Below are 27,777 nucleotides of genomic sequence, written 5' to 3' on the forward strand. Positions count from 1 at the left end.
CCTGTAACCCCCTTTTTAAGTTTCCAGGTATTTTACCTTTACCATGTTTTTACAGTATGAAAACACTCGTTTCTTAAAACCAACGTAATGGACAAGGAATAGTAGACTATTTAAACAGTGACGATCATCTCCATAACAATGTTGTTGTTACCTTCCGTCCTAAGACTGATTTGATGCAGCTCTTCACGCTGCTCTATCCCGTGCACACCTCTTTATCTCCGAATAACTACTGCAACCTAGATAATTTTCAACCTGTTTACTGTATTCATCTCTTTAATAGCGTAATGTATATAAAAATCAGTAAATTCCGGCAGCAAATATAAAACAGAAACAAAAATAATAAAGAAAGCGAGCGAAATGAGAATAAGCAAGCGACATGGGAGTAGGCAAGCGTAGCACACGTCTAGAAGATACTTTTAGAATGGTAGACCGCGCGCAGCCAGCTGTTTTGTGAAGCCATGTGAGTGTGGTCACGTTATGTCAGTTTTTGGTCTAAAACGTCAGCGCAGCCAGACGTTTCACTGGCGCGAGACAATCCCAGTATTCGAGGGACTACCTCATGTTTTTTGTCTCTGTTGATACGGCAAAGTTCTTGTCGAAGGCAGGCGTCGTTTATATTGGAGACTGGATCAATAGTGAGTTAGTGAGTCAACTTCGACGTCCGACGAACTATCATGTGCATGAAGTAGTGGACAGAGATTCGTCGCAGTTGCTTCGAGAAAGACAGAAGTAAGGAAAGCTTAAATTTTGTTTTGCCTTGTTTTTGTAGTAATGCTTTTGGAGATATAGTGGTTTTTTGGGAATAGATTGCTGGGTAATTTCATAAAATGTTAAATGAGAGTAGGAAAAACTGTACTGTTTTTGAGTAGAGGTTGTGTACGGACACATTTAAAGAATATTTCAAGGTTGTGTTTGTTCATACGTGAGTACATTTTGTAATTGTCATTGTAACTGCAAAGTTATGTTGTATTGCTGCTGTGATTGAGAATGAGACAAAATCATAACATTATTATTGTTTGAGGTACTTGTGGACAACAGTTTGCTTCAAAATAGTTCCATTGTTAACACAGAAAAATTCTTGTCAGCTAGTGTGCGATGTTTTGTGTTGTAGAATTATTTATTTCGCAACCGCCTCATTGTACATACGATGTTGGAAATGTCGTACATAGAAATTAAAAACACGGAATGAACTAAATGAAGCTGCCAACGATACTAGTAAATTTACAATTTCATTGCATATGAATAATCTGTAATAATTTGTTTCCCAGTAATAACTACATGTCGAATAAATAGTAATATAGATATCATGGCAGTACATTGTAAACTGAGATATATGCACACAGAAACTTCTCACAGGATTTATCACATACATTACATATATCCGAGATAAGTTTGTTAATCTTAAAGGATATGAGGCAACAGAATGAAAATATCCAAAGTAAGCCATTCTGATGCCTTCTAAGATGTAAACATTTGTGATAATTCTCAGTGCAGAGCAGACAAGAATTAATTCTGTGTGTAAGGAATCTTACATGGTGTTTTCAATTTGTAACTTCATGTATATGCATTGCTAACAGTTTTACAAACTGCACACTCTCCATTAGTCTGCTGTCCAGCTCTGCATTAATGTCTTCATCCTGGATCATTTTACCAAGTTGTTTTCTTTGCATTCAGCATAAGTTTATTTGCACTGAATGAAGTCCCAATACTTGTTGGATTTTATCAGTAGTGAATGTAATGCATTTTCAAAACTGCTCACTATTAGACTTGTCAATTGTAGAGAATACAGTTTTGGCTGTATTGTACTGCAACTTTAAATCATTGACAAATATGAGAAAAAGTAGTGGCCCAAAGATGCTGCCCTGGAGTACTCCTAAAGAATTCTTTTTGCCTCTGAAACTAAGCATACTTTTTGATTTGAATTAACAGTGGTAAGCTGTACAATCTGAAGTTTGTTTGTGACGTATGACTGAAACCACATTTTAGCCCATCGTGTAATACCTGTTGTTTTCAGCTTACCAAGGATGATTTCATGGCAGATGGTACTGAAGGCTTTAGACACATCTAAATTGATTCCTGGTACATTTTTGTTTTTCTCCAAATTTTTAATAATTTCCTGGGTGTAGTCTAAGACTGCCATTTGTATGCTGTTTTTTGAATGAAAATAGTGTTGATAACAAGTTCATTATTGTGTAGGTAAATAGTGACTCTAAAGTTTACCAGTTTTTCTAATATTTTTGAGAAAACAGATATGGGACAGTAGTTTTATATTATGTCTGTCTCCAGATTTAAGTAGTGGTCTCACTTTTGAGACCTTTTAGCAGGTAACTTTTTAGCAGCATCCTTCACTAAAGGATAAATTTTGAATATGTGCTAAAGGTTTTGCAATCAGCACAGAATTTTTTTTATTACGGTTGAAACTAGTACCTCATCTAAAACTGCTGCATTTTTGCTTTTAAGCTCCTAGTCACCCTAATTACTTCCTGTTCATTTGTTGAAGGAATGTTCATGCTACAGGCAACCCTAGGAGCCTATTTTTTTTTGAAAATTTTAAGTTAACATTTAGAATATAGTTATTAATGTAGTATGCCCTTTCCTTGTTTTCTGTATTATAATTTTCACAATTGTAGGATGTTATTTGTTCCTCTTCTCCAATGATATTAGTTCATTTCTTATAGTTTCCCATATAGTTTTTGATTTGTTGTCAGAGTTTTCCATAAAATTGTCAATTTATAGCAACTCTCTTCACTGTTGTCTTTTGGTTTATTTCTCTATAATGTTTTTACATATTTCACAAACTGTGGATCTGTGTATATTTTGATTTCTTTGTTCAGTATTCTCGTGGTTATACTGGAAATCCTAATACCTGTAGTTATCCAAAGTTTATGTATTTTATTATTTTGTTCTGAACAATTAGCCCTCACTGATTTCTTAGGGAATCACATTTCAAATTGTGACATGAATCTAGAAGAAAATATACTGTATGAATTTCTCATATGTATCACATTGCACTGCTGTCACTGGATTTTCGGCATTTTGTGTAAGCTTTACTAAATACTTAGTATAGCTGCTTTAAAGACAATTCTTGGTGGTGTTGTATCAAAGCTGTAACTTTAACAGCTTGTTTCCTTTATATGTGATCTTTGGTCTATGTAAAACTATGAAGAAATTAATAAAAAGTGAGAGTATTGGCACTGTTACAAATTTGTGTATCATCATAGTATCTAATGTAAATGAGATGATCGAAATATTCTGTGTTTGTTGTGCCCATGAAATTAAACCTGGACCTGGGTCAATGTATTTATGCTTTGTTTCTCTTGTTTGCAAGAAGTTAATTATCTTCTCTATCTTATGTCTTTCATACTCACGAAAATGAAATTGGACGTGAGTTAATCATTCTATAATACCACAAAACACTAAAATTTCTTCTACATTATTTTCAGCAGAGCAGTCAACACTTAGCTACAACACTCTGTAACATATACCTGCTTTGAAATAGTTGGACACCACTTGTGAAGGCAATGAACATGAGCTTGTGACAGCAACAACAGTAATGAAGGAAACTAAAAATGCATGATCACTACAGAATTAAATCAATACCTATAGCTTATAGAATTATAGCAATCATTTTGCAGCTAACCTTTCAGTAACTTTCTTCGTATGTTATGTAATTTAACCGTAGATTACTAAACCCTTGTCAAATTTGATTGCAGTGGCGTATAAAACAAGGAATTTTGTACTTATTTTGGTATGTAACATACCATTGGAGATATACTAGTTGTAACTAACTAACGTATAACCTGCAAATTATGACTTGAGTTGACTAAATTTATAGTAGTGCAATTTATGATGATAGTTTAGTGGCAGTGCAACATTTTCTCCTCATTAGTGTTCTAGGTTTAATGTGGCCTGGTTGTACTTGAGGCTTTACATTTATAAAACAAAATAAATTACAAAATATTTGTTAAATTATGAGAAATAAGCCTCTAAGACATGGAATTCAAATATTCTATGGATTATTATGCATTCTATCAGTAAATATGCTACCATTTGAAATGATTGTTTCTCAACATATTTATGGAAATGTTCCTTCGAAGAACCTAGCTGAGATAAACATGTTGGACCATTTTTTGACTCGTTCTGATGATTTAACTGTCAATGTTGGTGCTGTAAGATGCATCATTTGTTTATGATGCTATGCGTGGAAACTGCCAAAATTGGGTTGTTGTTGTTGTTGTTGTTGTTGTCTTCATCATTATCGATTTCCTTCACCACTATTACACATAGCCCTCGTACTATCTTTCTGATGTTTCCTAGTTTCTGATTATCTGATAGCAGGTTTGCCATTTCATTTATTCTGGAAAATAGTTTCATTGCATGTTACCTCTTATTTACCGATGATGTGTGTAAGACCAGACGTAACTTGATATGTAATTTTCCACCTATGGTCACTAGTCGTATGAATTTAAAAATTTTATGCTTCTTAACTCTTACTGCAACTAAGATTGAAGTTGGTAAGTCTCTCCTTTAAACTAACATTTTGTCACAAGCATATCTCACTTCATGGGTAAAAGCATTTTTTGCCTCAAAATATCTTACGAATGAGTGGAGGCCAGAGAGGCTAGCCCTTGCTGCTTTGTACTGTATCCGGAGGGTGAACTGTCCAATGAACGCATATTTGCACAAGTTGGGTTGCTTGTTGGATAGTTTAGGAACCAGGTATAGTAAAAGTGCTGTAACAGTGTCTGATAGAATGCGCAAATTAAAATATTGTCTCAAAGTTTATCCTACATACTCTAATTTAATGGTTCTCAGCAATTTTTCAATTCTTAGTGATGTGCGAGATATATCGAGAATTTAACAGAGGATCCCTTCTGAATGACAAAATTATGGGTAAAAGTTATGTACTGGACCCCGTCCCCTCCTTCCCTTTTTCATGGCGCAGTTTTCATGTTAAGCTTTGTTACCGGTTAATTTGTTCCCACAACCAGATTTTCTACTTTAAGATTTATTGGCTTCACCAAATTAAAACGATATTGTCACCTTCCAACCTAACTTAGACCTCAGGATACACTACAAATCAGTCTCCAACAACAACCCTATATTTCAGGGTGGGTCCAGTTTGTAACTTTAGCCGGGTACTGCGCTCTAAAATGGACATTAAGATGAGAGCTCAGCTGTGGTTCTTATTAGGTAGTCCATGCTGCCAGAATTATGCTTAAAACAAAAGGTATGTATTTCCCATACCCTTCTACTTCAGAGCCGTTTCATCAAAGGCACATTATACATGCCATAAGATTAACATTAATGTTGATTCACCAATGAATATTCACCCTGTCGGCTATCATTGATCTCACTATTCATGATGCCTTCATTCAGGGTTTGAAGATTCCTTTATGGGATGCTGGACTCATATTCAGGAGGACTCCATTTTTAATTCCTGTTCGTCCATCCTGATAAGTTTTCTGTGGTTTCTCTAGCTTGCCTACAACAAATGCCACTTGAAAAGGAGTCAACTGTTTCCTTTCCTAGGTCCAAACTTTTTGCTCCATATCTAACATCCTTGTTATCAACGAGATTATAAACTCTAATCATCCTTTCTTCTGCAAAGATTCATTGGGGAAAAGTTTCCTGTCTTTGTCATTGATAGCTCCACTGTTGTCTGAATAGTTGTCTTGGTGAAAATTTAAGAAATGTAACTTAAAGAAGTGTCATAGCACTCCAGAAGGTATTTTTGTTAGATATTTACAGTTTTCTGTTTTTGTGCTTTTCCAGGCTAATTTCTGATCACCTGTGAGATATTGGGAAGTTCATCCTTGAACATCTTGTATATCTGCAGATCAATGGAAAAATCCATTCTTTATTTTGGACTCGCTAAAGTTTTAATTTCTACTACAGTTACAGTCTTGTCTTGTCCATTGTTTGGGGAAAGAAAATAAAATTAAAACCCACTTTTCATGAAGAACAGTATAAATTTGCTTCCCCACAGGTATAGGTTGTTAAGAAATTTCCATTACGAACTTCTAGTACTTGTAGAAAAGCATGAGTACATAATAATTTCAGTAGAAATCCATCTCCAGAAATAACCATTTCTGTTCTATAATGGTTTCAGTTCAAATGTTTAACTCATCCACTTCTGCTTGAGGAACTGATTTAGGCGTGACACAGTAAAATTATTAGATAACATTCAAAAGGAAACATAACAAAACATCCATTTATGATTCTAGAATGTTTGTTTGTATTAACACTTAAACATTACATTCTGTGTGTACAGTGTGTTGTGTTCCCTTTTGTTTTGCAATAATGTAAGCACACTATGTGGAAGTGTTAATACAAATAAATGTACTTAAGTGATAAATGGATGTATAAAATGCATGTTCGACAATCAGCTGCTTTTATTTTAAACTCAAATATCAGCTGGGTTCAGTCATGGACTATCCTTAAGGATAAGGGTTAAAATGGTTTAAGCAACCACGTTAAATTTGCCATTACTTAAATAATGTGTAGAGCATGACATGAATATCAATAAATGACACAGGACTTAAGCAAACATACCAAGTGTACACAGAGCAGTGCTGAAGAGTGTTGCATAGGTACAATGTAACATCTATAGTTCTGATCATATCTTCAGAACTGCTCTGTGTACACTTGGTATGTTTGCTTAAGTCCTGTGTCATTTATTTATGTTCATGACATGCTCTACACATTATTTAAGTAATGAACAATATAATGTGGTGGCTTACACTGGACTCGCATTCGGAAGGACGACGGTTCAATCCCGCGTCCGGCCATCCTGATTTAGGTTTTCCGTGATTTCCCTAAATCACTCCAGGCAAATGCCGGGATGGTTCCTCCGAAAGGGCACGGCCGACTTCCTTCCCCATCCTTCCCTAATCCGATGAGACCGATGACGACGCTGTCTGGTCTCCTACCCCAAAACAAACCAACCAACCAACCAATGTGGTTGCTTAAACCATTTTAATCCTTATCTGTGAAGATAGTCAATGACTGAAACCGGTTTATATTTGGGTTTAAAATAAAAGCAGATGATGGTCAAACATGCGTTTTATACATAACTTGACTGCTGTTGATAGTCACCTTCCAAAAATAATACATGGATTTTTCATTAAGTTTCCTTTATAATTGTTTGCTAATAATCATACTGTGTCATGCCTAATGCAGTTCCTGAGATAGAAGTGGATGAGGTAAACATCTGAATTGAAGCAGCCGTAGAATAGAACTGGTATGTTTACAGACATGAGTTCTTATTCAAAATATTATATACACCCTGTATAAAAAGTAAAATAGTGTTGTGAAAATCTGTCCCTTTACCATATCATATCCCACTGTGCATAACAGTTGCCTTATGTTGCATGTTGTGACGATTTTACAGATTACACTAATAGAAATTCTTCTGTGGAGAAACTTATTCAATTTTTTTTCCTAATTTTACTTTGCTGTCTGTCAGACATTTTATATTACTGGGTAAGTGATCAAAAATTTTAGTTCCAACATTGTATACCCTTTTTTTTGCTAAAGACAAACTTAATGTTTTATACTACACACACACACACACACACACACACACACACACACACACACACACACACAGCTCAGCAGCCACACTGTGTGTGCTTTATGCTTCTGTTGATGTGTGTATGTTTTCTAATTCAAAAGACCTGCTGAAAGCTTAAATGGATAGATTCAGTGTCTGTTGGCAATTCAACTTCACCTCTATATGGCAAGTAGTAATCTACCCTTTTCATAATATATTTGTTATTCTATCCTAGACTTTCCATTGGTTCTTAAAGATGAGTTATCTAAGAACATTATTCTATATGACATTATTGATTGAATGGGCCTAATCCAAAACGTCAACTTACTGGTTTCTCTTCCCATTTTTGCAATGATTCCAAGTGCAAATACGATTAACCTATGTTGTTTTAGAGTCCCAAAATGTGCTTTTCCCAGTTTAAAATCTTATTAATATGGATACCTAAGAATTTTGAAGTTTTTACCCTGTTTATTATTTCCTTACCGTTGGTGTAATACATCTAGATGAACTGAAAAGATTGTGCTGGGTCATTTTAAAACTGAGGGTGAGATCATTCGCAGGAAACCAGTCACTGATACTTTTGAGAATATTGTTTACCTTTTCTCTTGTTTCTTTACACATACTTGGATTGATTACAATAGTAGTGTCATCGGCAGAAAAAACTAATTCTGCTAATTAGTATTGCAGATAGTCATATATAAAAGTACATTGCATTATCCTAGCTTTCAGAAATATTAGTGGAATAGATTGGGAGAAGGTTGAAAGGGAAGGGCAAGTAAACTGTTGCCAACAGGTGGGCTGCTCTCATCCTGGGGTTTGAGTGACCAACCCTTCCTAAATATTTTGGAGATGGAGTATAGCTGTCGCATAAGTCACAGCTACAGTTCAACTTTACTTCTACACAATTTGAGACATTTACCTCATCATTCAGTTTACACTACATTGTTTTATGTTGTTGTGTAAGCTACTCATCTGACCCCGATACATTTCTATCCATAACCACACATTATCTTGAAAACTAGAATGGACTGGTGATTTTCATAGTAGTTTCTGTGATTGAGCCCACCTTGATGCGGAACAACTGATATTTTATGGGTATTGCTCCACTCTGGTTAAGATAAATAAATAAATAACGATACAAGAGGAAAACATAAGTTACATATACGATTATGGAACACTTTCATGATTGCAGAATGAGATTTTCACTCTGCGGCGGAGTGTGCACTTATATGAAACTTCCTAGCAGATTAAAACTTTGTGCCCGACCGAGACTCGAACTCGGGACCTTTACCTTTCGCGGGCAAGTGCTCTACCATCTGAGCTGCCGAAGCACGACTCACTTCCGGTCCTCACAGCTTTACTTCTGCCAGTATCTCGTATCCTACCTTCCAAACTTTACAGAAGCTCTCCTGCGAACCTTGCAGAACTAGCACTCCTGAAAGAAAGGATACTGTGGAGACATGGCTTAGCCACAGCCTGGGGGATGTTTCCAGAATGAGATTTTCACTCTGCAGCGGAGTGTGCGCTGATATGAAACTGGCAGAAGTAAAGCTGTGAGGACCGGGTGTGAGTTGTGCTTCAGTAGCTCAGATGGTAGAGCACTTACCTGCAAAAGGCAAAGGTCCCGAGTTCGAGTCTCGGCCGGGCACACAGTTTTAATCTGCCAGGAAGTTTCACTTTCATGATTCATCAAAAAACTGGTTTTGCTTGCTGTTTCAAATAAAATGGTATGCAATTAACTTTAAGAAGGAACAGAAGATAATAAATCATTTCATGTGATGGAATTCCCTTTGTGATTTTGACCATGCAAATTCTTGATAGTGTCAATCTGCAGATTATAGAGTATAAAAAAGCTTTTTACACACTATGTTTCATGATTGTTTGGAAGACAATATATTGCATGAAGCAAATATTTCACTTGTTTTGTGATCAATGTAGGGATAAATGATGCTCTTGCTATAAATATATTTAGTGAAATATTGACCTCCAGCTCCTGCATTCTACACTGCTGCTGAAAACCACTACACAGTGTGTTAGAAACCTTTTCACTCAAATTGAAATGGGTGATAGTGGATCTACAACTGATAACACTAAGATACGGAAAAAATTGTGAGAAATGCATATTTATTGTGTTATGAACATCCACATTATACACCACATAATAACAACAAAGCTCATAATAATAGTTCAGAATGATTACCGCCAGTCTCAGTGCAAGCTTGTCAATGGCGCATGAAGTCCTGCTGCATTCTCTCAAAGATCCCTGGTGTCCATTCTACCAGGAGGCAGGCAACTTGGACGTTAGCAAGCAGATTTTCATCCATTTCTACAGGGTTTTCATACAGCCAACATCTTGACATAGCCCCAGAGGAAAAAGTATAGAGGTGTTAGATGTGATGATTGTGCTGGCCATGGGACAGGACCTCCCCTTCCAGTCCAGCGATGAGGGTACAGTTTGAAATTTCCTGGCAAATTAAAACGTGTGCGGGACCGAGCACGGGTTGTGAGTCGTGCGTGGGTAGCTCAGTTGTTAGAGCAATTGCCCACAAAAGGCAAAAGTCCTGAGTTCGAGTCTCAGTCCGGCACACAGTTTTAATTTGCCAGGAAGTTTCATATCAGCACGCACTTTGCTGCAGAGTGAAAATCTCATCCAAGGTACATGTTGTTTGGGTGCTCACAGATGTTAACATCAAAGTGGACTGGTGCACCATCTTGTTAAAGCCACATCCTTTCATTGACAAAAAGTTGTATAGTCTCCAAGAACTGTGACAGTACATCTTGTAGGAACACCAGCTAAAATGGGCCAGTGGAATTAAGAGGCAGAAAATAAGGTCCTGTTAGGTGCTCTTGGACAATGCGCGCCCATACATTGACAGAGAATTGTTGCTGGTGGCCACCAATGTGGATGGCATGGGGATTGTCCTCATTCCAGATATGACTGTTGTAGCTGTTGAAAACACCATCTTGGGTGAATGAGGCCTCTTCATACTAAAAACAGTACGAAATTCAGCACTGCAGTGGATAGTCCATTGACAGGAGTGAATGGGGTGGTCAAAATCCATTGGTCCCACTGGTTGCACTCACTCTTTATTATAGTGGTGTTGTACCTGTTCCACCAGTACTCTCCTTACTGTATCCTTCAAATCATGCATTTCACGGGTAAGTTGATGGCTCCTTATTGCTGGGTGGTCAACCACATGATCCAATGCCAGTCTGGTGTTCGGACATGTCCTTGGTGGGAATCTTATCCGGCTCTCTATGGTGTGAATGACCCCCCTCTCTCGTAAGATCCAGGGAGATACACTTCTTCCAGTTAGGATGACACATTGGGGAAAGTGTTCTATGTACATTCTTGCTACTTTGTGGGCACCACATCCTGCCCCAAGGTACATTAAATGCATGTCTGCCAAGTCTCATGATGAGTAATGTTCCATCTTTAACTGTGTGTCATGCACAGTGCGCCCCCCCCCCCCTCCCTCCCCCGCCCCCCCCCCCCCCCCCCCCCCCACACACACACACCTCCGTGGGTGCATCACAAGGTGTCTGACGTGATGGGCAACTGACACCAGCAATAGTGGCGTGCATGTGGCACAGGTTAACATGTTGATGGAAAGCATGCAATTGTCGCATGACATACATGCTGCGCGCTAAGGTGTGTACAGTATGCCTGCTGTGATCAGTGGTGTATAATTTTTATCGCTCGCTGCCTGCCCTAGCAAGGTGGCACAGTGGTTAGCAAATGCTGGAATGGTTCCTCTGAAAGGGCATGGCCGAATTCCTTCCATATGCTTTCCTAATCTGCTGGGAGCGATGACCCCACTGTCTGGTGCCCTCCTGCAAATCAACCAACCAACCTTTAGTGACGATCCTCCTGTGATGTACAAACAAACTCCCTGCGTGTTCCAGTGTACAACAGACACCTGGGGTCTTAGTGAGATTGTGGCAGAACTGCATGCACCATTAAAGTGATGGTAGTTGTGATAGTTGTCATATTAGATGGCACCTTCTTGCAGGTGTAATCTTACTAGTTTGTTGAGATGAAAGTTTGGTTGTCTCTGTGACAGTTTTTGTATTCAATTTGCATTGTTCTCGATTTAAAATTCCATTTTGTTGGAAACATGAGACTTCCCTACTCACTATATCGTGTAGTGTCATAGTTCATATGGAAGAGGTGGGTAAGGGGAAGCTAGAAATCTTACTGGTGCCAGCAAAGGGGGAGGGGGGAGAGGAGGGGAACTGTTGTTGGTGTTATGTTTATGAGCACAACTCCTAAAATAACAAGCATGTCTAAAACGCTTTTTAAGAAGAGTCTGTACACCTAAAGGATGACTGTTTGTGAGAGATGCACCATTGTAACTCTGAGAAATAATAGGGATGGGTATGGCAAGAATTAGATTACCATATTGACATCTGCCAGGTCACACATGTTTTGCATACTGAATGTTTATAAGAAAAACTTTCGGAGCATTTTCTTCAAAATGCAATATGTATGACACCTGTACAATGTTTAGTTCTTTCCTGGACTTTATGTACACCCTGTACTTCTATGGCATGTATGGAGAAAGCTCACTTCTAAGATGATACATCCTTAATGTTCTGTTAGCTTTGCTCAGACATGGTTTGGTAAACATGCGTATAATCTTGAACAGTTCTACTGGCTCACCCTGTAACTTTACTTCATGGGGCATATTTGAATGATTATACAGGAGATAACCAAGTGTGTGGTTCCTCTCCCACCACCTCTACGTACTATACTGCATGATAAATAATATGAAGTTCAACTGAAAGTTTCAGGTTTGCATTCTTTCTGTTTCAAATTACAGTTATTGAGAAACTGTTAATTATAATCATTCCAGTATTTTCCTTATGTAGAGGTCCAAAGATGTAACTGGTGTGTGGTTCAGTGGCTAAGTGTCAGATTACATATTCAAAAGTCCAGGGTTTAATCCACAGTTGGTTTTTTTCTGTCAGATATCAGTTCTTTCACATCTGGCAATGATTAGCTGGTTTGAAAAATGTCAAGATTCACTGTGACTTGGAGTCTACAATGAACTGTGGACTCTCATGTGACTAGAAAGTCAGGTCAATGTTGGAGGAAGCAAAGGAATAACACCTCCATTTGGACCATGCTAAATAAAGCACTTCAGTGTTCGAAACAACGTTTGGGTTGAGGACAGCTTTACTATGTGAAAGTGTCAAAGTGACCTACTCTCCACATCTACATACATTCTCCGCAAGCTGCCATACAGTGTGAGGGTACCCTGTACCACTACTTGACATTTCCTTTCCTGTTCCACTCACAAATAGAGCAAGGGAAAAACAGCTGTCTATATGCCATCATATGAGCCCTAATTTCTAGTATCTTATCTTCGTGCTACTTACGCCCAATGTATGTTGGCGGCAGTAGAATCATTAAGCAGTCAGCTTCAAATACTGGTTCTCTAAATTTTCTCATTAGTGTTTCTCAAAAAGGTCATCTTCCCACCAGGGATTCCCATTTGAGTTCCCAAAACATCTCCGTGAAACTTATATGTTGTTCGTACCTACCAGTAACAAATCTAGCAGCCCGCCTTCAATGCAATGTGATACAAATCCCAGACACTTTAGCAGTGCTCAAGAATAGGTCGCACCAGTGTCCTATATGTGGTCTCCTTTACAGGTGGACCAATCTTTCCTAAAATTCTGCCAATAAAGCAAAGCCGACCATTTGCCTTCCCTACCACACTTCTCACATGCACATTCCATCTCGTATTGCTTTACAATGCTAAGCCCATATATTTAAATGACTTGACACTGCCAAGCAGGACACTAATAATACTGTATCCAAATGTTACAGCTTTGATCTTCCTACCCATCTGCATTAACTAAAATTTTTCCACATTTAGGGCTAGCTGCCATTCATCACACCAACTGGAAATTTTGTCAGAGTCCTCCTATATCTTCCTGCAGTTACTAAACGTCACTACCTTATTGTACACCAAGGCATCAGAAAACAGACGTACATTGCTGCCAACCCTGTCGGCCAAATAATCTATGTATATAGACAACATCAGCAGTTCTATTACACTTCCCTGAGGCACTCTTGATGAAACCCATATCTCTGGTGAACACATGCCACTGGCAAGGACAACATACTGGGTTCTATTACTTAAGAAGTCTTTGAGCCACTCGCATATCTGTGCACATCTTGTCATCATCTGACAACCTAACCAAAGCAAAAACTCGAGGGACTGAAGATAATACACACACACACACACACACACACACACACCTTTCTCAGTATAGTAATAAAGAACCAGATGCCGGCCGCGGTGGCTGTGCGGTTCTAGGCGCTCCAGTCTGGAGCCGCGCTGCTGCTACGGTCGCAGGTTCGAATGCTGCTTCGGGCATGGGTGTGTGTGATGTTCTTAGGTTAGTTAGGTTTAAGTAGTTCTAAGTTCTAGGGGACTGATGACCACAGCAGTTGAGTCCCATAGTGCTCAGAGCCAACCATTTTTGAACCAGATGTATAACGTAGAACTTTCATTAAAATGAAAGTACTTTACTACCTACCATTGTCTGGCACCGGTAATGTCACTGTGTTATCGTGAGAATGACACATACATATTTCCTTTATGCATGCTAAGAGGGTCATCACATATTACATCTGAATGACTTAGAGTTTATTTCACAGATATTTACTTATCATTCTATTTTCACAACTGTTGTAGGTATCCCTTCTACTTTGATGCACTTTTCACAACACTTCTGTAAGTCCTTGAATACATAGCACAATCCATTATTCTTCAGGTCCTTTAGATTCAAATGCTGTCTTGAACACTGTTGCAAACTTATCAAATAAATGCCCCTAAAAAGTGTTTTTCCAAGATTAGCGTTATGAGATGGATGTGGTACTGTGCATTGTGTCAAGTCTTCATTCATTCATTCATTCATTCATTATATATAGGATGAAAACAGGGTGTGGGACATAGTGTGTTACTGCCAACCAAATTATATGGCATGTTGCTACCAACTAATACTATACATAAAACATTCCACTATCAAACTATGAGGTTTAAGACATGTAACTATCAAGAAAATATTGTAAAAACAACTTTGATCCCCCAATCCCCTCCCAACGTCCATGAATTTCATCTTTGACAGCCATAGTTAGTTTTACATTATGTTGTGCAGATATAACTTTCCTCTGTCATGGACTACTACTTTTACAAGTATATTTGTACCCCACAACCCACCTTAAAGTTTGCAGCAGAGGGTACAAAGTGTGCTTTAATCATTTCCTTCCTTTCTATTCCATATGTAGATGGCATGGTTGATGGCCAGTTGTCAATACCCCTCTGTTTAAGATCTCATTTCTGTAACTTTCCTGTAGTGGTCTTTATGCAAGTGTTAGAGAAGGAAATATGTTTATTGGTTGACATCAGAATGTGGTATCTCAGAATTTTGAGACTAAGGCAGTCTGTGTTGCACAATAACATAGCACCTACTGTAGTTTATTGAGTATTAAAATTGTTTTCACACTGATTAAACAAACCTCTGATGGATTGAGTACATCTTATTTCAGTCTTCATCACCTACAGTAATGCAACTCGGTGAAGCTGATGAACAGCACTCAAGGATTGATGACTCCTTCATGAGTGAAATGCTGTTCTGTGAGATTCTTCCAGGAAATCTCCGTTTGGTATCTGGACTTCCCATGCCAAAATCAGTATGATAATTACACATTAAATTCATCCAGCATCTTATTGGTGATCACATTGTCAAGTGGTGTTACATTTTTTTCAAATTATCTGAGCAGTTAACAGCAAATATTTAACTCTGGGAACATGAATGTGAAGAATTTAGTAGTAGTAGTAGTAGTAGTAGTTAGTAGTAGTTAGTAGTTTTTGTCCAGAAACAATATACACTGCATAGATTTTGTCAGAAAATACTACACACACACACACACACACACACACACACACACACACAAATTTGCAAGGGTGCATAGTGCCCTGCACAATATCGCATTCAAAATTGCACATACAACTTTAACTAATTACAGAAATGTATGCAAAATTTGATATGTAGCATATGGATGACATTTACATGCAAATATGATCTGAGTTATAACACTTTTATTTAAAATACCCATTCACATAAAAGCAAACCCTTGATTAGAGATACTGTTGACATACATTACATGAGAAGTTACTTGCTACAAGTTTATTGCAGGTATTCATTTACAATATGATAGCAATTGGTCATAAAAAAATTGAATACTGCTTCTTAAAATGAAGACAATTTTTTAATTTATTTTATTTGTGACAGAAATTTGATGTACAATTAAGTGCTCTGAATGTCGGTCTGTTTGGTTCTGTGCTAAAGTCTTGTTTAACTGTTTTGTATGGATGACATTGCACATTCTTGATGAAGATTTGAGTTAATTTTGAAACTGCCATAGTACCTTTTTTATATTAATTACACTGTTTTGTATGTATAGACATGGCATGGGTGAAATATTTAGCTGTTGAAATAATTGTTTGGAGGGTGTTAACCTTGAACTACTGGTAATTATTCTCATTTTTTGTATAGTGAAGATGGTTTTTCAGGTTTGTTCTATTGTGACCCCCAGAAAGTGAGGCCATAGGATATAGCAAAATGGATGTAAGCAAAGTAGACAATTCTGCTATATTGTCAACTACACACAGTACTAACTACTATGCAATGCAAGCAGAGCTTAGCTCATTAGTAAGACAGATGATGTTTGCTTCATTGATTTGTGTATAGGATCTTGTGGCTACATCGAATGTACAGTAAGATGTTGGAAATCATTTAACACATTGTTTCTATCATTATAATACATCCTTTATTACTTACATTTATAATACAGATTACCGGTATGTTATTTTTAGTATTCGTTCAGTTGTTACAATGCTACTATGGTGATAATGCCTAATACTGATACATTATTGTTGGTAGTGGTACATTATTATTTACCAAAAATATCTGTCAGGACACAGAATTGGTCAGTTAGATATGCCCTCACTGCAACTTGAATCCTGTAACATTATTGATTGACTATATGTTATTTGATAACTTTCTAAATATCTTGTTTGAAGATGCACATCTTCATTTTGGCAGAGCTCAGTTTTTGCACAGTTCATATGGAGACCCATTGTTTGTCTTTGATTGTGGATATGTGACCTCCATTTTTGAGGATGAGTGAGATTTTCCGTTGTCCACTGCTTCAGTAGAAGGATTTGCAGTTTTTTTTAAGAGTAGTTTGCAAGATTTTGTGGTTGTGATACCTCTGTTATTCATATGATTCTTTTTGTATTCTGAATAGCTTAATACTGTTTGGGAAAGCTCTCCAGAAAATGACTCCATACATAAGAAGTGACTGAGCATTTTCATAGTACATGGTCTTTACTGCAGCAGCTTTCAAGGATCCTCATCATGTAGCAGGATGTGCTCTCTCTTTTTTTTTTTTTTTGGAGGTTGTCAATATGAGTTTGCACCTGACATTATACTGGTTCCTGATCCCAAGAAACGTTGACAGGTCAGCTGTTTACAGCTTTGTTTGACAACTGGATGTTTATAGTTTATGGGACATTTTCCATGACATTAAGGAAATAGAGTTACAGTTTTTCCGTCATTTGTGATCAGTTAGTTTGATGTAAACCATTCTGCTATGTTATCCATTGTCTTTGTTTTTGTATAGTAGGTTCTCTATCTTTGCACTGATGAGAAAGCTTGTAGCATCAGCAAACTGATCAATATTTTGACAATATATGTTTGTTTGCAGGCCATTTGCACATAGGAGGAACAGCACTGCTCCCAGTACTTATCCTTGTCTTGGTAAGCTGAGTAACGGTTTGTAATTTTGTTGCATGCAATGTGTTGTATTTCCATGTTTGTTAATGTCTGCAAAGGTGTGTCTGATGCCTAGTTGATTTTTATTTTCGTAGTAATGCCTCATGATCTATAATACTGAATGCTTTTAACAAACCCAGGCATACACCAATAATACAAGGTTATTCTAAATGGTGGACCCATTTTCAAAAGTTCGTATTTATTCAAGTACAAATCCAAAATGAACACGCGTTATACCAATGAAAAGAGGAAGTGTCAAAGTTTTTTTTCCATAATGTTTTATGTCAATTTAATAAATGTAATAATTAATAAATATTTGCAATTAATTAGTTTTTAATAATTATTTAATAATTAGAAATGTGATATATGTTATAAATGTTCAATGTGGCCTCCGTTGGCTGCACGGTGAACATAGACGCTGTAGTCGAACTTGTCCCACACATGTGAAAGCGTATCTGCTGTTACTGAATGTGCGGCAGCAGTGGTCCAGTTCCACAGATCATTCAGAGTGGTTGGTAAGTAGCTTCCTTCACATAACCCCACAAGAGATAGTTGCAGGGTGTGAGATCAGGAGATCTCGGTGCCCAGAAGTGCAGAGCCATGTTCCGAAGTCCCCTGTGACCGATAGAGCACTGAGGAAGGGAGCAATTCAAAGCCTCATACAATAATGTGCCAATGGGGCACAGCTCCATCCTGTTGGAAAATGAAGTCATGGGAATCTTTCATAACTTGGGGAAACGGCCATTGTTCCAACATGTCCAGGTATGTGATACCCATTACAGTTCTTTCTACAAAGGAAAATGGTCTATAAAACTTTGTATGGGATACAGTACAGATCTTCAATAAGTCTCTTTGTGTTGCAATGGTGAATGTGGATTTTACAAACCCCATATATGAACATTGTGTCTGCTGACTTTTCGATGAAGGCGGAACGTCGCTTCATCAATAAAAATTACACACTGTAGAAATGCTTCATTCTCAATCTTTGATAGCACATAACCACAAAATGCAAGACGCTTTCCATTGTAATTGGTTTTGAGATCCTGCACAAGTTGTAATCAGTAGGGCCTGTACAGCAAACGCCATCTCAGAGCTTTCCATACAGTTCATTTCTTTGCGTGTTTTTGGTACTTGCATTGTTTAATTCATAAATTTCGGGCGTATTATAGTATTTGAGAGTGTAGCATCGCGTTTTAGTACCTGAATAGTGTAAATTCGCGTTGTCTCCTTCCGCCGCCGAGCAGTGTCAGCAGTGCGCAAGTAGCAGCATTACTGCATTTACTAGGCAATCTTGTATTTTAATAACCGTTTAAATTTTGTCGATTTGTTTGCGCTCTCTGTAGATTAGTTCAGACGTTCTTTGCAAAACAGTTTTTAGCATGGATAGGGACTGCAACTGCTGTGTTCGGATGCAGGCTGAGTTGGCATCCCTTCGCTCCCAGCTTCAAGCAGTGTTGGCTTCGGTCACACAGCTTGAGGCTGTTGCCAATGGGCATCACTGTGGGGGTCCTGATGGGGGTTTGTCGGGGACGGCCAGCTCGTCCCACGCATCCCCTGATCGGACTACGACTGTGGTTGCCCAGGATACTGCCTGCATTGAGGCTGATCCCTCACCTGTGGTAGAGTGGGAGGTCGTCTCAAGGTGTGGCAGGGGGCGGAAGACATTCCGGAGGGCTGAACGGAAAGCCTCTCCAGTTTGTCTGACGAACCGGTTTCAGGCTCTGTCTCAGGCTGATACTGATCTTCGGCCTGACATGGCTCCTTGTCCTGTTCCAGAGGTTGCCCCTCAGTCTGCAAGATCCGGGCAGTCGCAGAGGGTGGGCTTACTGGTAGTTGGGAGCTCCAACGTCAGGCGCGTAATGGGGCCCCTTAGGGAAATGGCAGCAAGAGAGGGGAAGAAAACCAATGTGCAGTCCGTGTGCATACCGGGGGGAGTCATTCCAGATGTGGAAAGGGTCCTTCCGGATGCCATGAAGGGTACAGGGTGCACCCACCTGCAGGTGGTCGCTCATGTCGGCACCAATGATGTGTGTCGCTATGGATCGGAGGAAATCCTCTCTGGCTTCCGGCGGCTCTCTGATTTGGTGAAGACTGCCAGTCTCGCTAGCGGGATGAAAGCAGAGCTCACCATCTGCAGCATCGTCGACAGGACTGACTGTGGACCTTTGGTACAGAGCCGAGTGGAGGGTCTGAATCAGAGGCTGAGACGGTTCTGCGACTGTGTGGGCTGCAGATTCCTCGACTTGCGCCATAGGGTGGTGGGGTTTCGGGTTCCGCTGGATAGGTCAGGAGTCCACTACACGCAACAAGCGGCTACACGGGTAGCAGGGGTTGTGTGGCGTGGGCTGGGCGGTTTTTTAGGTTAGATGGCCTTGGGCAAGTACAGAAAGGGCAACAGCCTCAACGGGTGCGGGGCAAAGTCAGGACATGCGGGGACCAAGCAGCAATCGGTATTGTAATTGTCAACTGTCGAAGCTGCGTTGGTAAAGTACCAAAACTTCAAGCGCTGATAGAAAGCACCAAAGCTGAAATCATTATAGGTACAGAAAGCTGGCTTAAGCCAGAGATAAATTCTGCCGAAATTTTTACAAAGGTACAGACGGTGTTTAGAAAGGATAGATTGCATGCAACCGGTGGTGGAGTGTTCGTCGCTGTTAGTAGTAGTTTATCCTGTAGTGAAGTAGAAGTGGATAGTTCCTGTGAATTATTATGGGTGGAGGTTACACTCAACAACCGAACTAGGTTAATAATTGGCTCCTTTTACCGACCTCCCGACTCAGCAGCATTAGTGGCAGAACAACTGAGAGAAAATTTGGAATACATTTCACATAAATTTTCTCAGCATATTATAGTCTTAGGTGGAGATTTCAATTTACCAGATATAGACTGGGACACTCAGATGTTTAGGACGGGTGGTAGGGACAGAGCATCGAGTAATATTATACTGAGTGCACAATCCGAAAATTACCTCGAGCAATTAAACAGAGAACCGACTCGTGGAGATAACATCTTGGACCTACTGATAACAAACAGACCCGAACTTTTCGACTCTGTATGTACAGAACAGGGAATCGGTGATCATAAGGCCGTTGCAGCATCCCTGAATATGGAAGTTAATAGGAATATAAAAAAAGGGAGGAAGGTTTATCTGTTTAGCAAGAGTAATAGAAGGCAGATTTCAGACTACCTAACAGATCAAAACAAAAATTTCTGTTCCGACACTGACAATGTTGAGTGTTTATGGAAAAAGTTCAAGGCAATCGTAAAATGCGTTTTAGACAGGTACGTGCCGAGTAAAACTGTGAGGGACGGGAAAAACCCACCATGGTACAACAACAAAGTTAGGAAACTACTGCGAAAGCAAAGAGGGCTCCACTCCAAGTTTAAACGCAGCCAAAACCTCTCAGACAAACAGAAGCTAAACGATGTCAAAGTTAGCGTAAGGAGGGCTATGTGTGAAGCGTTCAGTGAATTTGAAAGTAAAATTCTATGTACCGACTTGACAGAAAATCCTAGGAAGTTCTGGTCTTATGTTAAATCAGTAAGTGGCTCGAAACAGCATATCCAGACACTATGGGATGATGATGGCATTGAAACAGAGGATGACACGCGTAAAGCTAAAATACTAAACACCTTTTTCCAAAGCTGTTTCACAGAGGAAGACCGCACTGCAGTTCCTTCTCTAAATCCTCGCACAAACGAAAAAATGGCTGACATCGAAATAAGTGTCCAAGGAATAGAAAAGCAACTGGAATCACTCAATAGAGGAAAGTCCACTGGACCTGACGGGATACCAATTAGATTCTACACAGAGTACGCGAAACAACTTGCCCCCCTTCTAACAGCCGTGTACCGCAAGTCTCTAGAGGAACGGAGGGTTCCAAATGATTGGAAAAGAGCACAGATAGTCCCAGTCTTCAAGAAGGGTCGTCGAGCAGATGCGCAAAACTATAGACCTATGTCTCTGACGTCGATCTGTTGTAGAATTTTAGAACGTGTTTTTTGCTCGAGTATCATGTCGTTTTTGGAAACCCAGAATCTACTATGTAGGAATCAACATGGATTGCGGAAACAGCGATCGTGTGAGACCCAACTCGCTTTATTTGTTCATGAGACCCAGAAAATAATAGATACAGGCTCCCAGGTAGATGCTATTTTTCTTGACTTCCGGAAGGCGTTCGATACAATTCCGCACTGTCGCCTGATAAACAAAGTAAGAGCCTATGGAATATCAGACCAGTTGTGTGGCTGGATTGAAGAGTTTTTAGCAAACAGAACACAGCATGTTGTTATCAATGGAGAGACGTCTACAGACGTTAAAGTAACCTCTGGCGTTCCACAGGGGAGTGTTATGGGACCATTGCTTTTCACAATATATATAAATGATCTGGTAGATAGTGTCGGAAGTTCCATGCGGCTTTTCACGGATGATGCTGTAGTATACAGAGAAGTTGCAGCATTAGAAAATTGTAGCGAAATGCAGGAAGATCTGCAGCGGATAGGCACTTGGTGCAGGGAGTGGCAACTGACCCTTAACATAGACAAATGTAATGTATTGCGAATACATAGAAAGAAGGATCCTTTATTGTATGATTATATGATAGCGGAACAAACACTGGTAGCAGTTACTTCTATAAAATATCTGGGAGTATGCGTGCGGAACGATTTGAAGTGGAATGATCATATAAAATTAATTGTTGGTAAGGCGGGTACCAGGTTGAGATTCATTGGGAGAGTGCTTAGAAAATGTAGTCCATCAACAAAGGAGGTGGCTTACAAAACACTCGTTCGAACTATACTTGAGTATTGCTCATCAGTGTGGGATCCGTACCAGATCGGTTTGACGGAGGAGATAGAGAAGATCCAAGGAAGAGCGGCGCGTTTCGTCACAGGGTTGTTTGGTAACCGTGATAGCGTTACGGAGATATTTAATAAACTCAAGTGGCAGACTCTGCAAGAGAGGCGCTCTGCATCGCGGTGTAGCTTGCTTGCCAGGTTTCGAGAGGGTGCGTTTCTGGATGAGGTATCGAATATATTGCTTCCCCCTACTTATACCTCCCGAGAAGATCACGAATGTAAAATTAGAGAGATTAGAGCGCGCACGGAGGCTTTCAAACAGTCGTTCTTCCCGCGAACCATACGCGACTGGAACCGGAAAGGGAGGTAGTGACAGTGGCACGTAAAGTGCCCTCCGCCACACACCGTTGGGTGGCTTGCGGAGAATAAATGTAGATGTAGATGTAGATTGGAGTATTCAAAATTCTTGTCTGGCTTTATTGGTAGACTTACTTGGACTGCGCACAAAACTTTCTTCACTCCGTCGGACAACATCCTCTGACACACACAGTCAACCTGTGCTTCTTCCTTTGCTTATGCTCCCGGTTTGTTTAAATTGCTTAAACCAATGGCTAATGCTTTTGCCAGTTGGTGGTTGAACACCAAATTTAGTACCCCTGCCGCCACCAGACAGACAGATCCCCAGGATGGGGATTCTGCACAGCTAATTGGCGTTTACATATGTCTGTTGTGCACTTGGGCACCTCTCTCTGAAGCATTGATGCGGCTGTGCAAGACATTGACACTCTGCTGGCACTGCTATCCCCCTATCAACAGATCCCCCTCATTGTTGATCAGTACTGTGGTCAACCAAGGATGTAGCAGTCACTGTCCAGGACTGCAACGATCAAAAAGATACCCTTCAAAGACCAACCTTATCACTTACAAGCGTCGCCATGCTAAGACCCACTATCTTTTTAAGCAGAGTACAAAAGAATGCTGGGAGTGCTATGTTTCCTCCTTTGGTACATACCCTTCTTCCTCGCAGGTTTGGTCCAAGCAACATAGCCTTCTGGGCTGCCAGTGACAATCAACTGTCCAGTGTCTTATCCTACTGGGTGCTCTGTGTACTGATTCATCAGTCCGTGCAGAACACCTCGCGACACACTTTGCGATAACATTGACATTGTGTTCCTATCCTCCAACCTCTCTCTGACGGAAATGACAAGTTGAAGAAACTCCCCCCCCCCCCCCCCTGTTTCAACCCCCACCAAGCTGAAGCCTATAATGAACCCTTCACTGAACTGAAATTTGTGCAGGCTCTTACCTCTTCACATGACATGGCCCCAGGCCCGGATTCCATCCACAACCAGATGATCCATCACTTGGACCTTACCTAGAAGGAACATCTACTCAGTCTTCAACCACATTTGGCTCACAGGTGCCTTCCCCCTTGCAGTGGTGAGGCAGCATAGTTATCTCCTTCCTTACTCCCAGGAAGAACCCAACACCTCTCAACAGCTTCTGACCTATTAATCTGACATACTTTGTAAACCGCTTGAGAGGATGGTCAGTTTACAATTATGTTGGGTACTTGAATCTCGGGACATTTTGTCCCTGTATCAGTGTTGGTTCCGGGAACGATGATCTCCAACTGACCATTTACTCAAATTGGAAACAGCAATCTGACAGGCTTTTACTAACTACAGACACCTTCTTTGACCTATGTAAGGCATACAACATAGCACATCGCCATCACATTTTAGGTATCCTCCATGACTGGGGCTTTCGCGGCCTGCTTCCAATTTTTATCCACGAGGTTTTATCCCACCGGCTCTTCCGGGTTGAAGTCAGCACCTCACTCGGCACCCCTCGGACCCAGGAGAATGGTATCCCACAGGGTTCTGTGTTAGAAGTCACACTTTCCCTCATCGCTATTAATTGGCTTGTACCTTTTGTTGAGCCACTAGTACCCGGCGTTGTATGCCGACGATTTTTGCATCTGGTGCAGCTCCCACTCAGTAGCATCTGCTGAATGCCAGGTCCAAGGCACCATCCGATGGACCTTTGCGTAGGCCCTTTCCCATGGCTTTCAGTTTTCTCCCTCCAAAACACGGGTTATGCATTTTTGCCGTAGACCTACAGTACACCCTGATCTGGAGCTTTATTTAGGCAACCAGCCCCTAGATGTTGTAGCAAAGTTCCATTTCTTGGGCCTTATTTCTGATAAAAACTGACGTCTGCCCCATATTCGCCACCTGAAGACTACAGGCATCCGGAAACCTATGCTCTCCACCTCCTGGCACACACATCTTGGATTGTTGACCATGCTACTCTTCTCCATCCTTACCATACTCTGGTTTTGTCCAGACTAGATTACAATTGTCAGGTTTATGGCTCAGCTGCTTCTTCGCTTCTGAAACTGCTTGACTCTGTTCATAATTATTGGGTGTGTACGGTTGTCAGAGCCTCCTGCACTAGTCCCGTCCAATAGCCTCCTCACAGAAGTGGGGCTTCCCCCTCTACAAATAAGACAGAGCAAACCCCTGGTTTCTTACACAATCGCCATTCAGATTCCCTGACCATCCCATGTACCCCATCCTCTTTGCAGATGGGGGGGATGTCTCCCTCCTGATACCTACTCTCGGATGGGATTGCCATAGACTAACACAAAGTATTTACAGAGAATGTAAAAACTGGTAGAAGCAAATATTGGGGAAGACCAGTTTGGACTATGGAGAAATGTAGGAACACACGAGGCAATACTGACCCTGCGACTTGCCTTATAAGATAGTTAAAGGAAAGCAAACCTGTGTTTACAGCATGTGTAGACTTAGAGAAAGCTTTGGACAATGTTGACTGGAATACTCTGTCAAATTCTGACAGTGGCAGGGGTAAAATATGGGGAGCAAAGGCTGTTTATAATTTGTACAGAAAGCAGACAGCAGTTATAAGACTCAAGGGGCACAAAATGGAAGCAGTGGTTGAGAAGGGAGTGAGACATGGTTGAGTCTATCCCCAATGTTGTTCAATCTGTATTGAGCAAGCAGTAAAAGAAAGAACAAACCCCATACAGTTAGTATCTGCCAATGTCCCCTATCAGTCATTGGAATCTTTGTGCTCTGAATTTCAGGATATTTTTGTGGAAGGCCTAGAATGCACCACAAACTTTAAAGCCCACATAACCTTGAAGCAGTCAGCTCAGCCTAGATTTTTTCATGCTCAGCCAGTTCAGATAGCCCTCCACTTCCAAGTCAAGGTGGAGTTAGACTGGCTTGCATCTCTCGGGATTGTGCTTCAGAATTTACAATCTGCGGTCAACACATACCCATTGCCACATTCAGAGGAGCTGTTCCCATGCTTAGCAGGGGGTCAGTTTTTCTGTAAACTTGATCTTTCTGAAGTGTATCATCAGGTACCCCTCGATGATGAGTCCATGGTGTAACAGTTCTTAATATACCTTTCGGCCTGTATGAACACCAATGTTTAGCGTTTGGTGTGGCAAGTACCCCTACAATTTTTAGTGCCACCTGAAGCAGGTCGTATAGACTATTCTGCAATGTTTCAACTACCAGTATGACATTATCATTACCAGACATACCAAGAGTGACCACCTGCATGATCTCCAGGCTCTTTTTGAAAACTTCGCGCCATGGGTCTGTGATGCATTCTACAGAAGTCTAAATTTTTCCAATCGTATCTTGAGTATCTGGGCCACATCACAGCAGGGTGTCTAACCCCTGGTGAGTCTGGTTACAGCCATTACAGACCTGCTGCATCCCTCACCTTGCAAGAACTGCAGGCTTTCTTGGGTAAAATTGCCTGTCATCACCAGTTATCTACCGTCTTCGCTCCTAGGGTGCTGGTCTCCCACGTGTGACCAGGCCTTTCCTACAATGAAGGATTGCCTCAGGTTGGCACCGTGTCTAGCTACTTTTGATCCTAGCAAAACATTGATTTTGGCTATGGACACCTCACAATATGGCGTGGGGCTAGTCCTCGTCAATCAGAATACAGGTGGCTCAGAACTGCCACTGACGTTTGAATCCAAAACTCTCACTCCAGCACAGGTCCATTGCCCTATAGTGAAGGAGGAAGCTCTGGCCATTGTGTATGCAGTCATCAAATTTCACGTGTTCTTGTATGGCACCAAATTCCAACTCATTACAGAACACAAGCCATTAGTTTCATTATTCAGTCTATCTGCATGGGTCCGCGATAAGGCAGTCCACAGGTTGGCATTGTTCCTCTCCAAATACTGCTACGACATCCGTTTTCACCACACAGGACACCATGCCATGGTGGACACCTTACCCAGGCTGCCCGTCAGTCTGGACCCTGAGTTTGATAGAGAGGAGCTTATGTGTTTCCATTTGGATGTTGTCTCCCTCCACGTGGTAGACAGCTTTTCGATCACTAGTACCAGCATCGCCAGGCCATAGTGTCTGACCCCATTCTCAAGCGTGTCATCCACCTCATCCAACACCGTTCGTTGTCTTGACTTCTGGACTGCACTTCCGATCAACTTTGTAACTATTTTGTCTTGTACCATAGTCTCTGTCTTAGCCAAAATCCTTCTGCTGTCCACGGGATGATGCTGCTCCCAGGGTGGTCATTCCCAGGAGCTTGTGTGGGAGCTCTTACAACTGTTGCATCGGGGTCACTGGGAGGTTTCCCACACCAAAGCCTTGGCTCACATACACGTGTACTGGTCTGGCATTGACTGGTAGCTGGAGCATTTGATGGCTGCATTTCCCCAGTGTGCTAGTCAGAAGGTGGCTCCCAAGGCTTTGTTTTCCCCATGGCCTCCAGCAACCAGCTCTGGGAATGCCTCCATGAGGATTTTACGGCTCAGTTTCTGAATGTGTTTTGGCTGATAGTCACTGATGTGTGTTCACGTTTTCCATATGTGGTCCGGTGTTTCTTGGCCACTACTGGGATTGCTGTTCAGGTTTTTAAAAGGCCCTGTCAAGCTTCTCCACAGGTGCCAGCTGCAGACACACTGCTCCACGTCATCCACTGTTCCATGCTTTCCACCAGGGATAACAGTCTGAGCATGTGGTTTTGATTGGTTACTGGCAAACATCATGTGTTGGAATGGCCTCCATGTCTAAACTATCTGGATGGGAAACCGGGTGGTCACCCATCAACCCCACCTGGCTGCACCACTACCTTTGCTCCTTCGCTGGTGCCCCCCCCCCCCACCCCCCCCCCCCCCCACCCCCCGGTCACTTGATGCTTCCTATATACCGAGTTCTAGCCTCACTTTCTGCCTGAGTCAGTGCCATCCAGTGGGCCTTAAACATCACAGCCTCTGGCAGGGGATATGGTGCTGACGCCCCCCCCCCCCCCCTCCCAGCTGACACTCACACCCCTCACCTGTTCAATGTCTGCTATGTGGCCTCAGTCTGCAGCAAAGTCATGTCCACCGTCCCCACCACAGTCGGATGTTGTCTCATATCCTGGTTTTGATTGCCCATCACCAGTCCTGTCATCTCGTGCTCCTACAAGGGAGCATTGGGGCACTCTTCATGCTGGCCACTTTCGTTCATATTCTAAGGTCTCTGCCAACCAGAAGTTGCTCTCCCCTC

The 27,777-nt window shown here is 40.9% G+C and overlaps 1 long non-coding RNA gene across 1 annotated transcript in view; it reads left to right on the forward strand.

Moving 5' to 3' along the window:
- Positions 1-469: 469 nt before the first annotated feature.
- The window catches only part of LOC124556530, a 41,625-nt gene continuing 14,317 nt past the window's right edge, over positions 470-27,777 (forward strand). Inside the window, exons 1-2 of the long non-coding RNA XR_006968618.1 lie at positions 470-729; positions 17,343-17,395. This is a non-coding gene — a long non-coding RNA (uncharacterized LOC124556530). The remainder of the gene's footprint in view (positions 730-17,342; positions 17,396-27,777) is intronic.

This window comes from Schistocerca americana, chromosome X (assembly GCF_021461395.2).
Source record: "Schistocerca americana isolate TAMUIC-IGC-003095 chromosome X, iqSchAmer2.1, whole genome shotgun sequence".
Taxonomy (NCBI): domain Eukaryota; kingdom Metazoa; phylum Arthropoda; class Insecta; order Orthoptera; family Acrididae; genus Schistocerca; species Schistocerca americana.